This window comes from Galeopterus variegatus, unplaced genomic scaffold (assembly GCF_000696425.1).
Source record: "Galeopterus variegatus unplaced genomic scaffold, G_variegatus-3.0.2 Scaffold10159, whole genome shotgun sequence".
Classification (NCBI taxonomy): domain Eukaryota; kingdom Metazoa; phylum Chordata; class Mammalia; order Dermoptera; family Cynocephalidae; genus Galeopterus; species Galeopterus variegatus.
In genome coordinates, this window is record NW_007736270.1 from 31643 (window position 1) to 44316 (window position 12674).

The 12674-nt window shown below is 50.5% G+C and overlaps 1 long non-coding RNA gene across 1 annotated transcript; it reads left to right on the top strand.

Annotated features, from left to right (window-relative positions):
• Positions 1 to 310: 310 nt before the first annotated feature.
• Positions 311 to 9159, top strand: LOC103609830. The gene is made up of 3 exons (XR_552168.1): positions 311 to 391; positions 4404 to 4482; positions 8921 to 9159. It is a non-coding gene; the product is annotated as an uncharacterized LOC103609830 (long non-coding RNA).
• Positions 9160 to 12674: the final 3515 nt, after the last annotated feature.

Here is a 12674-nt window from a genome sequence, read left to right on the forward strand (position 1 = left end):
CAAAATCTGAGGAGCAGCGTGAGGACAATGGCAGCGTCCGGAATTTCCAAACAAAAGATGTCGGAGGGGGCGGAGACGCACATGCGCAGAAGAAACCCGGAAAAGCCCTTCCCGTAGTCCTGCGCAGGTGTCGTCATTACAGTGCGAAACTACATTTCCCAGATGGCAGAGCGAGAGGAGCCCCACAAGTACAGAAGGAACTTGGAGCAGCTGTTTAGTCCTCCTGTGCTGGTGACGTCACTGGAGGGCGAACTACATTTCCCACAAGCCTCTGCTGTCATCCTTTAGGGACCAAAGGAGAAGATTTTGTTTATTTTCTCGCAGGGACTCTTGCTACCAGGAGAATAGGGCCTGATGGATCAAGACTGGTCTCTTTCCACGTTATTACAAGGTAGAATTCTGATTCTTTACTAAATCCTCGTTTGACAACCTGGGCATTGTGAGAATAACGGGGAAATTCCAATGTGGGCCAATTACCGCCTGATATTAATAAGTAATTTCACTTTTCTAGTTGTCATATAGGTATTGCTATTATAGAACCCACGTTTATTTTTGCAGATGCATTTTAGAGGATGAAAAAATCATGCATCTATTTTCCTTTAAATGGTTAAACAAGTGAGAAAGTAATATGGTAGTTCTCTTCCAAGCCATTAGAAAATGTTTGTTCTCATCCAATAAACTAATATGTCTTCAACGGATTGCACTACACAGCTGGAAAAGGCTTGTCCCTCTCTCCCAGATAGAGAACTGGTTATTATTACAACCTATTGATGTGACCCTATTAAATTCTAAATTTTAATCCTACAGGCATTGTAGGGCAATGAGACATGTATTTGCCACGAATACTAACCAGACTCATGGTAACCCAGCTAACGTGAGACCTTGGTTTCTGTCTCATGTTGTGAATACCCCCTTTTCTCCTGGGTCTCCCTATATTCTTACTAGATACCACTTCCTTTGCAGCTAGGGCACCTGATACAGTGTGTTTCAGATTAACACCTCATGCACTTTAGGATTCATGTTTTGAGTCTTTTCTGTACACACGTTTTAATTCTATAAGCTGGCAAGGCTGGTAATTAAGATTCAGATGGGAGTTCCAAAAGGAGGTCACCTCGATCATTCTGACCCTAGAGAATCTGGTTCATGTCTGTCCTCTAGCTTCTGGCAGTGTACTGACAATCTTCGACATCCCTTTGCTTGTAGAATCATCACCCTGATGTTTGCCTTCATTTACCTATCATGTTCTCCCTGTGTGGTCTATGCACAAATGCCCGCTATTTATAAGGACATCAGTCATACTGTATTAACTAATTACAACTGCAATGGCATATTGCAAAATGCCATCACATTCTGTAGTAGTGTGGTTTAGGACTTTAACATATAAATTTGGGGGAAGGGCGAACACAGTTTAACTCATAATGGAAACTTAGCAGTAACTTCAGCAGAAGCTGTGAATGTTAGCATCTCCTCACTAAATGGAGTATAGACAAGTCTCCTGTTGATATGAACAGAGACAGCCTATCACATTACTCTAGATTTCATATTGGCTACGTGTATGGGTTTGTTTGGGCTGCCATACAAAACACCACAGACTGGGCAGATTAAACAACAAACATGTGTTTTCTCACAGTTCTGGAGGCTGGATTTTGAAGATCAAGGTGCTGGCAGGTTTGGTTTTCTCTAAGGCTCTCTCCTTGGCTGGCAGATGTTTGCCTTCTCTCTTCCTCTTCACATGGTCATCCTCTGTGTACAGTTACTCCTGGTGTGTCTACGTATGTCCTAATCCCCTCTCGTTGTAAGGACAACTGTCAGATTGTATTAGGGCCCAGACTCATTTTAACCTGACAACCTCTTTAAAGACCCTATCTCCAAATGCAGTCACCTTTTGAAGTTCCTGGGTTTTGAGATTGCAAAATAATTATTTTGAGGGGAGAAGAGGACAGAAATTAGCCCATACAGTAATCACGGTTGTGTCTGTGTCATTACTAATATTAGATACATTATAACTATGCCCATCCACTCAGATATCTGCCAGGCACCTCAGGCTGGGCAGGTCATATCCTGGACTCAGACACACACTTTTCTTGTGACCCCTCTCCTGGAGGTGACACTCCTCTCTCAAGCAGATGTCTTGTAAACCCAGATCGCCTCACTTCCCTACCTCCCACCTAGTGGTTGCTGCTAAGTTTCTCACTAGACAAATGTCTCCTCTTTTTTTTTATGCAAACTGTGTTCTGAGAAGTTCATGATATCCTGGTCTAACAAGATCTTGGATGGGAGTGGAGAGTTCTATTGGGCAGGACTGCTGCCTGGGAGGATTGGTGGTCCTACCCTTCAGAACCTACTTTCTCTGGATTCCCTGTAACCAAGTGCCCTTGACTCAGAGTCATACCCTGTGTCTTGGAAAAGACCATCTGGGTATACATAAGTAGGGGCTTTCCCCTAAGCATCTCTCCTTGTCTACATATACCACTCCACAGTGGTTGCTTCAAACTCCAGGCCCTTCTACACTTGGAAGGTTCTGGTGCCCCAGAAGGCTTAGGTCCTGGACATGCAGGACAATGGTGGCCACTTGGGCAGTGGAGTTTCCACCTACAGTGTGGATATGCTCAGGCTGGACTTCACTGGATAGTGATTACGTCAGGCATGGTGGGGTGCAGAAGTCCTGAGTACCTCTCACCATGAATTAAACATGCCCTTGGGTCCAAGTACAGAACCTGTCTAATTGGCTCTTTCTAGAATGGGAATCTGTGCTCTGAGGATGCCTGACCTCAGTGTGACTAAACTGGCCCTCAAGCTCTTTACTTGAATATGACCTTGTCAGTATCCCCTTCTTCAGACAGCAGGAGCAGCTTCTAATCATTCAGTGGAGACAGATGTCCAGATTTTATCTCCAGCATCCCCTTTATCCTCACTGCCCACACCTGTATAGTCACCAGTTCTGCCCTAAAGGGCTTTCTTTCCATCCATAAATTTCTCAGTTCGGCAACGGTCTTTGGAGGTTGGGATGATACCAACTTCCAATTGGTCTTGCATCTAATTCTTTTTCTTTTCTTTCTTTCTTTTTTTTTTTTTTTTTTTTTTTTTTTCCAGTACAAGGATCAAACCCTGGACCTTGGTATTATCAGTAAAATGCTGTAACCAACTAAGCTAACTAGCCAGCTGCTTATATTAATTCTTAACCCTAACCTTCAACACCTAATATTTAACCCCTAACCCTTTCCCTAATGCACCATTATCCTCAACTCTATCCAATGAGCCTAAGCCCTAAACCATAAGCACACCCGATCACCATAATCCTTAATTCCTAACATGTTATACATATTACCTATTCCTAAATCCTACCACTTAACTCCAATCCTGACTCTAACCCCTAAACTCAACTCTTTCCCATAAACTGAAACCTAACCCTAACCTTACCCTAATCCTAAATCTAAACCTTGAACTCTAATGGTAAGCCTCAACCCTAACCTCTAAATCTAACCCCAACAGCAAGCCTGTCCTTAACCAATAACATTCACCCTAGCACTTAACCCTACCACAATTGTAACATTAATCTCCAACCCCAACCTACATAACCCCTAACTACTAATCCTAACCCTACTCCCTAAAACCAACTATAACTTCTAATCCTAACCTCACCCCCTAATCCTATCTCCAACCCCTCTCCCTAATTCAACCCAAACCTGAACCTCACCATCAACACCAACCCTGACCCTCACTCTGTCCGGGTGGTGCTGGGCTCTGGGAGTGGCATCAGTTTCCTCTTTTCCCAAGTCTCACCTGGTGTTTTCCACACGAGTCTCCTGTTGACCCCGCCCACCTCTCCTGCGTTCTTTCCCACCTACCTTCTGTCCTTCACCTTCACAGAACCCGTTCACACTGCATTCTTCCTGCTCTGGCCCCGGAGCACCCCTGGTCCCGACATGAGCAACTGCTCGTTCACTCGGGGAGGTCTGTACTCCTCTGCCACCTCCTTGGGTTTACATTTATTCCTGTTATTATCACCAACATGGCCATTGCCATTGTTAAAATCATCACTGTTGTAATTATTACCATTTTCATTTTTGTCATTGTTGAACAATCATTGAACACAGCCTTGTGGTCAAGTTATCCTGGGTTCTATAACTGAGTGGACACCCCATTTGGGTGAATCTCTCCCAAAAGTTTAATGAAAGTGAGCTATGACCTTGGTCCCTCAAGCTGATGTGACTTAGGATCTGGGAACAGACTCTCTAATTAATGAGTTAGGATTTACAATGAGCAAACGAGTAAGGAAGTATAAAGAAGACAGCTGGGCAGTACGCGATGTAACCTAAGTGAGGAGGACCATGAAACAGAGTCACTAAGCTCCAGAGACAGGAGACATTATCTTGACACACATCCCCCAAATGTCTTTATAGGACAAAATCCAGAACATTCCCAGCCCTCACAATTTGCTGAGGAGATGAACTGTGAAGAACACAGACTGATAGGAGCCTGGTAAGTGATAAAGGAAACTGACAGTTGTGTCTTTGTTCATGGAGATCCTGTTTCTTTGTGCTCAGAGGTGCAGCCACTCAGAACAGTCAACTGGTGACTCATGCATCTCCTTCCCCAACCCACAACCCTTTCTTTAAAACTCCTGCCTGTAACATTCTCAGAGATCAGGATGTTTCTGAGCTTTAGCCACCTGGACTCCATTACTTGGCCTTGTAATTAAAGCTTAATTTCCCTCACTGCAACTCGTGCCAGTGTTCTGGCTTTAGCTGCACATCACGTGAAGTGACACAAGTGTGGTTCTATTACTCTTGCATCTCACAGCTGGCCACGTCTCAGCCCTGTGACAAGTCAGCTCACGTCAAGACCTCTTGGAGCCTCAGTGCCCTCTATGACATGGGGTCAGTGACTCTGTTCCCATGGAGGAGGTTGGGCATCCAAGCTGCCCTGACCGTGTGACCCCATCTTGTCCCACCCCAGAAAGGGGAGGCCTGCTGTGTGGGGATGGTCCAGGCAGACACACTGGAGAAGCTGCTGGAGCACCAATTGCGGCCTCCTGGGCAGTGACCCCTCCCACACCCCCACCTTCCTGTGCTCCTGCTGAGCCCTCACCTCCACCCACTGGTGTCGGGCATCACCTGTGGCCACTTGGGACCCCGACAGAATTTCTTTCCCCCCCGCGGGGCTAAGACCAAAGGAGGTTACCCTCCCTCCCCCGGAGGACGGGGCTAGGAGGGATTCCAAGAGATGGGTGAGCGCACCGCTGCCCACCCAGATAGGAAATGAACACATGCAGCGGGGGTTCTGTCAGGCAGTTCCGTTTATTATTGTACAAACAGCTACGTTTATATGTTTAGCAAGCGGGGATTTCCACATTAGAAGCAATCAGTGAAAAGAGCAAATGTGCACGCGTTTCATTTCTCTATGCTTAACCTAAGTATCATGCACTGTCCATGAGCGCAGAAGAGCATAACTACCAGTGAAAATATTTGCGGGACAAAGAAATCCCTCCCCTTTAACTTCCCCTGGGCACCATCTTTTATCCCTTAGGCCAGGTGCTGTTTTAATCGGGGAGGAGTATGACCCCACACACTGGGTGCTAGACCTGCTGCTGAGAGGGTGAGCACCACTCCTCTATGGCACAGAAGTGACCTAGCTCCAACTAGCTGTGGCTTAAGAATGTCACTGCACCTGAGCTGTTTGCACCTCTGAAAAGTGGGTGCCAAAAGGACCAGACCAAGAAAGTCATTGCAGGGACCAGATGGAATGAGCCATGGAAAATGCCTACCCAGTGTCTGCCCCTGCAGAAAGGACTGGAAGTTTGCTCAAGTTAACTATTTCCCTCTCACCCATGAAGCAGCCCCTGTCGCCATTCTCACTGGCCCCTGGGTTTGGTTAGCATGGGTTTTTCATTTATAAGAGGTTTGGGATTCCATCTAGAGTTTACTGGGGGCAGGCAGAGGGGCCCAAGCCCACTGAGGTATCTGGGGAGGTGCTCGTTGGAGATTATTCATTCAACAAGCATATACGAAGTGCCTGCCACGTACAGTCACTTTTGTAAGCACTTAGCATAATCCATCAAACAGAATAGGCCAAATTCCTGTCATCTCGGGCTTCCCCTGTAGTTGGGAGTCAGCCAGTCCCAGTAAGGGTCATAGCAGGTCTTATCCAGATCACAGATGTGCCGCCTCCTGTAGATTTGGATGCAGCCACCCTTGTGACGGGGATGGCAGACCTCAGTGTTACCAAACTCAGGTCCAGCTGCCCACTCCCTGGAGGAGAAAAAAACCCTCAGAAGTCAAATTGTTGGTGTTAGAAAAGCAGATGTATTCAGCTGAAAGAGATGGTAGGTTTTCCCGTCTGAAAGACTTAGATTTACTGAGGGGTTCCTAAATGATGGCTTGAGGAATTGAACATGGGAGGTGAAAAGCAGGAGAGAAGGGTACCTGAGCCATGAGGGGTCCAAGTCTACGAGTCAGGAGGTCTCACCAAAGCTTCTTCTGGTTTCTGTTCTCACCTTCACTGTTATCTCAGGACCCTGCAGGATTTTGATTTGCTCCAGTGTAGAATCGTCTTTTCTGCAGGCTTTTGCATAGTTTCACTTCACAGAGCTCTGGTTGACTTGGCTGGTGCCCAGGTCAGTTTCCAGTCATTCGGTCTTAATCATTTCTCAAAACTCTACGAGGGTCAAAGAAAGAACTGTTAGTTAGCTTTGCAAAGTACTGATTAGCTTCTCAGCCTTGTTCTCCTCTTTAACAAGCAAGATAAGAAAGTCAGGGGATGAAGAAAGAGTGGAGAGAGAAAGGAAAAAACTGTCCTCTTAAAAATCCCCTGCCCCTTGCAGCCCAGGAGGTTTTAGTTCCCATCATGGCTTCAGTCCTGCTCACTCCAACACCAGGACCAGCTGGAAATGTGAGTGGACTCTGGGTCATGACAGAGGGTCCTGACAGTATCCTGGCCCCACACACCTTGTCATTCCCACTGGAGGGCCGAGGTCTGGGGCTCCCCCTGCAGGAGGGAAGGAGTCACAAAGCTAAAAACAGGGTCACAGGCACCCTGGGGAGGAGAGCCGGGCCCTGCCAGTATCAATCCCCACCCGTGACTTGATGTGGGGCCCAAGACAGGGACGTGGTGAGCCTCCTCCTCTCACATCAGCCATGCACCTCAGTCCTTTGTGCTCAGCTGCATATGGGGCTGGGGTGGCTGCACCCACCAGTCCTGAGAATCTCTTCAGTGGAAAAATGAGAATCTACATAATAAGGAGCACATTGGTGCATGAACTAGAGGTTGAGATGCCACTGGGTCCTTGTGAAGGGTGGGCAGGGATGGACTCTGCTTGTTTTCTTTCTCAGAGAGTGACAAGTCACCTACTGTGTGCAGCCAGTGAAGGAACAAACCAGGCACTGGCCCTCCTTGCCCAGGAGACAGACAGGAGTAGGGCAGGCTACCTTGATGATGGGGAGAGGTGGCCATTGATGGAGCACTCCCTCGATGGAGGTTATCTGCCAGCCCTGCCACTGCCAGGAGGCCCGCGGGCTAGGGTGGGGGGCTGGACAGTGGATGAGCCCACACAAGGGGTGTCATGCAGAGCTGTGGGGAAGGACAGCCCAGGCCTTTGACTGTGCCACCCACCCACCACCCACAACCCACCACCCACAGCACCAACTCTCCATCCTCAGTGTTGGCTGGACCAGGACCTGGAAGGTGTCTCTCTGCCCCCAGCTCCACTTCCTCCAGAGGCAGGTGACCTATGCCAGCTCACCATGCCTGATGTGGGCATGCAACACTGTGCCCACCTCCTCCTTGCCTCGCTGCAGCCCCGGGGAAAGCAGAGGCAGAGCCAGATGGGCAGGAGGGCTGGGGAGAGTGTATGTGAGCATGTGATGAGGGGACGGGGCTGGGCCACAGAGACAAGCCACCAGAAGCAGGCAGACCAGACCCTGTGGACTCAGATGTCCTGGCCTTCACCTGAGGGAATGCTGGGAGGGTCTAAAAAACCAAGTCTTGACACCACCACCCAGCATCTGGTCCCTGGCAGGCTTGCTGCAGGGAACATGGACCAACATGATTCCACCTGGGCACCCTCTCAGTGGATCCAGAATCCCCATCCTTGCTGGGCCTCACCTGAGAACAGGGAAATCAGGAATTGTCCATGGGTCTCCAGGACCCCATCAGGTGCTAAGCAGAGGAGCCGTCCCTGGGGACACTGAGGCCATAAGGCCCAACCAGGGCCACGTCTCAGGCCACACGGGTGAGGACCAGCTTTATTTCTGGGGGGCCTTGAAGCAGGGAGGCTATTTTCTGGCCACTCCTTTTAGGGTGCCCCATTCTCTGGCAGGTGCTAAAGGGACACGGTGCTGCCCAATCCCCACCATGTCTGTGGGCACTGATCAGGGCCTCCTGAACCAGGCCTGGTACCCTGGGGTGCTGACGTGGGACATGCCATGGGCCCCAGCCCTCTGTCACCTCCTGATGGTGCCAGCTCAGTAGGGAAGAGGGCGCTGAGCTGGGGCCCCACAGTCCACAGCTGAGTCCAAGCATTTGAGCCAATGGCAGGAACATGGCAGGGAGTGACACAGAGGGGCTGTGTCCTCAGCAACGCTGCATGAAACCCCTTCCCATGCTGCATCTCCAGGAGGGATGGTCAGGAGGGCGGCCCTGCTGTCCTTCTGCTGGGGACAGGGGCTACTGCCAGCAGGGAACCCAGCAGCCTCAGGCTTGCAGCGGGTGGGGTGCCCGCCTCCCTGGGCTGTGCACTGGCTGATGCCACCCCCTGGGCACAGCCCTCCTGCGTGGCCTCCGGGCGGCTGCATGGCCTGCACAGCGCTGCGGGAGGATGAGGAAGACCTTGGGGGAGGTCATGTCACAGTGCAGGCCACCGCGGCAGTGCCACTGGGCCTCCTCCTGCCCTGGAGGAATCAAGAACCACTTATTCCTGCAGGTGTGGACAGGCCAGCGGAAGGGGCAGAAGGTGATGGCCTGGAAGGACACCCGGCTGCCAGAGCTCCTGCTCTCTGCCTGGTGGGGCTGCTGCGGGCTTTGCTGCATCTGAGCAGCTTATAGAGCTCAGCAGCCCCCAGGCCTTGGAGTAGAGGGACCGTCACTCACGTGGGACACCAGGACATGTGCTCAGCTCCGACACCACGGCCCAGCAGCCTCTCTTTTCCTGACAACCTTGGCATGACAGCCTGGTGAGTGGCCACACCTCCCACCCCACCTCTCAGCAGGGCCCCGTGGGACAGAGTGGTCATTGTCCATGTCCAGGGGGTCCCAGATGTCATTCAGTCAGTCAAATGAGAAGTAAATGGGTAGGTGAACACGTCCTCTGCTGCAGAGTCCTTGTGTAGTGACACGAGGCTGTGGCAGGAGTGACAGGAGCCACCTCCCTGCACCCCACCCTGAGATGCTGAGAGGCTCTGGAATGATGTGAATGGGGCCACCTTAGACCCCAGCCCTGGTGGATCTGCCAGATGACACAGCCCCTTGAGGGACCCAAGCTGAGCCCCACCCAAATTGCTGACCACAGGATCACAAGCAAATGAGATGGCTTTGGGGTGGCTTGTGACAGCAGAGATGACCCATATGGGTAGGAGCCCCTTTATGCACCTTCCTGGGGTTTGGCTTCTGGCCAAGGTGGGCGCTCTAAGGCATCGTTGGCATCATCCTGGTCACTTAATTATGGGTGTCCTTCCCTTTTTCACTGACACAGTGAACTCAACTCTGCCTAGTGGATGGCAGGCTGCAGGCCCTGCCACGAGGGCTGTCCCTTCCCCTCACAATCTCCCCTCCCCCCAGGTCCATCCCCGCAACCCCACTAATGGGCACCAAACACAGGAGACTATTACAGCGGCCCCAGAGATGGCACAGCCCTGCCTGCCCTGGAGAAGTGGGGTGGGGAGGAGGCACCAGTCCCAAGACATCTGAGGCAGGGGCGAGGTGGTGAGATGGAGGGTGAAGAGCAACCATCAGGGACAAGGGGCACACATGGTAAAGAGCTGGGCGACCTCAGCCATCTGTGCCTCTCACGGCAGCCAGCACCCTGCAGACATCGTGAGTGCTGCCTTCCCAAGGGAGGACGCTGCAGCCACGCCAAGGCAGGTTCTCTCAAGCTGATGACAATTCCTAACGGGAACAGCAGCGTCCTCCGCAGGCAGCTGGGCCGCCTCCACTGAAGGCGTCTGGCTCCTTCAGCCCCAGGGAAGATGGTGCCGAGCCTGCACACCCTCCACCTGCAGCGCTGCGGGATCTGTGGGGACAGCCCGGGAGGAGCAGCCCTGGCTGTGTCTCTCCAGCAGCGACGGCATCTCTGCGGCCGTGTTCTCTGGGGCTCACTCAGAGATGGTGCCCGAGCACTGGATGTGCCTGTGACCGGCTCCGGGTGGCATTGGGCATCTGTGGTCCTCTCTCCCCGAGGCCGTGTCTCATTTCCTACACCCTCCCATGGCGCCTGAGGTGACCAGCTGCTGGGGCCTGTGCCCGGGCCTGTGCCCAGCCCTTCCCACTGTGCCTTGGCACCATCTGCCCAAGGCTGAGGTAGTGATGAGCCGTCCCCTCCCCCAAACCCCAGGGGCTGGGTGATGTGGGTGGGATGAAGGTGGGCTGAGGAAGGGGCAGGAGGACCAGAGCTGGGTCCTGGGCACGGTGGGGTGTGGAGGAGGTGTTGAAGCTTAGAGGGGATGATGGGGGCATCCAACGTTGGTGGCTTCTGGAGGGGACAGTGGGAACTTAGGGGGATGGTGCAGTGACATTAGCCTGGACCCAGAGGTCAGGGCTGGGGAAGGGGCGACTTGGGCTGTGCTTCTAATAAATGCTTTGTCAGAAGACGGTGCACTGCTGGAAGGCCAGGTGTGTGCTATGAAAACTGGCTCCAAATCTTCACGAACAGAGTGGTCAAGTCCAAAATGGTGGAGGGGACAGAGGTGTGCAGTGAGGTCCCATTCCAGCTCTGCCATGCAGGAACCTGTTAGTAATCTATATGAGACCCAGTTTGCCCATCTGTATCATGAGCATATTAGGAGTACTAGGAAACGCCCCAAATTCCCAGAGAAGTGACTGTGCAGTGCATGCAGACTGCGAGTTGCCACGTGGCATCTGTGTCTGTGGGTGTCAGTTTCTCTCCAGCAGTGAAGTTTCTGTTTTCCTCCTCTAGTTTATAGCATGCTTAGCACCCCTGATGTGACATTTCAAAAGTGGATGAAGGCCTTGTTTCCAGGCACAGTGTGTTGTATGAAAGACACTGGGGTCCTGGATGACGCTCCCATTTGCTTTGGAACACAGTCGTTCTTATGCAGTGTGAAGGGGGACCCTGTGGGTGGGAATTCTGCCTGAGAGAACATCTCTCTGAGCTGAGCCCTCTCACCAGCCCTCAGAGCAGATGAAGAATGGCAGGAAGGTGAAGATTGTATCTTCTCATGGCGCAAGTAACGACTGAGCCTCCTGCCTAGAGTGAGCAGGACGTGAGTGTGACGGCCTTCTCCAGAAGCTGCCAGAGACTGGGTCATATTTGAACATTCAGACTAAATTTTAGAAGGGAGATGTGAGTTGGTTCAGGGATAGACAAGGGCCTAGAAAATGTGACTCAGTGGAGGGGTCTTCAGGGTGTGCTCTGGGATGGAGGAATGACATGTCACAGCTCAGAAGATGTGACTACCTTGCTCCCTAGCACACTCCCATTACCTCACTCTATCCTCATTTTTTCCAGAATTGGAGCTCTCTCACACCTACTCTGGCACCACGTTTTGTATCTAGAGATGTGCTGATGCTTCCTCTGTCTTGATAGTTCTTCCTGGCAGTTCAGGAAGGGTTTGCCAGGGTCTTTCTGCTGCATAAGAAACATTAATAAATAAATAAATAGTTGGAGGAGTGAGTTGCCCAAGGTCACGTGATTTGCAGATGTCAGGCATCCTGACTTTTTGACTAGTGTTATCTGCTTTTACACAATTAAGTCAAAACTCATGTTTGTTTTTGAGATCAATTTGAGAAACTGCAGTCAACTTAGAACAAATGTTGTTTTACAAAACTTTGCCTTGAATATTTCTATTTTTCCCCAGTGCTTTCTGTGGATTGTATGAGCTCATGGGGTTAATAATACAAGTTTTTTCTCACTTAATGTCAGTAATTTGTTCTGGAAAACCATAAATTCTACAGCAGACTACTAGAAGCTTATTTCCACTACTTAAAATGAGAAAATTAGACTGAATCACATTGTTACTCCTACTTACTTTCTTATAATATAATAAAATAATACCATGCTCATGTATAAGTAAGAGACTTATGATGCACACATTTAAAACATAGTCGTAATGATCTCAGGACAGTTTCTTTGTGTGACTCACATGACCTGCCTTAGTGCCAGCACTGCACTGACGTCCATCCTGGTGACACTTATCATGCTTATGAAAACCTCCATGTGTGATTGTGAAGCTCTATTGATTGTAATTGGCATGTAGTTAATTCTTTCTCCTACTCACCAATATGTTAAAAACATACTGAATTCTGGGAAATTAGAGCTACCAGCCTTTGATGTAAGTCAAATCAGCCAGAACTTCCTGGTTTTAAAAACCACCATTTTATTTGTTCATGACTCTGAGTCAGCCTTTTAGGATGGGCTCGGCTGGGCAGTACCTGTGCTGGTGTCACCTGGAGACAGCTGAGGCTGGAGTCTGCTGGTTCCTGGAAGAGGACTTCACTCACAT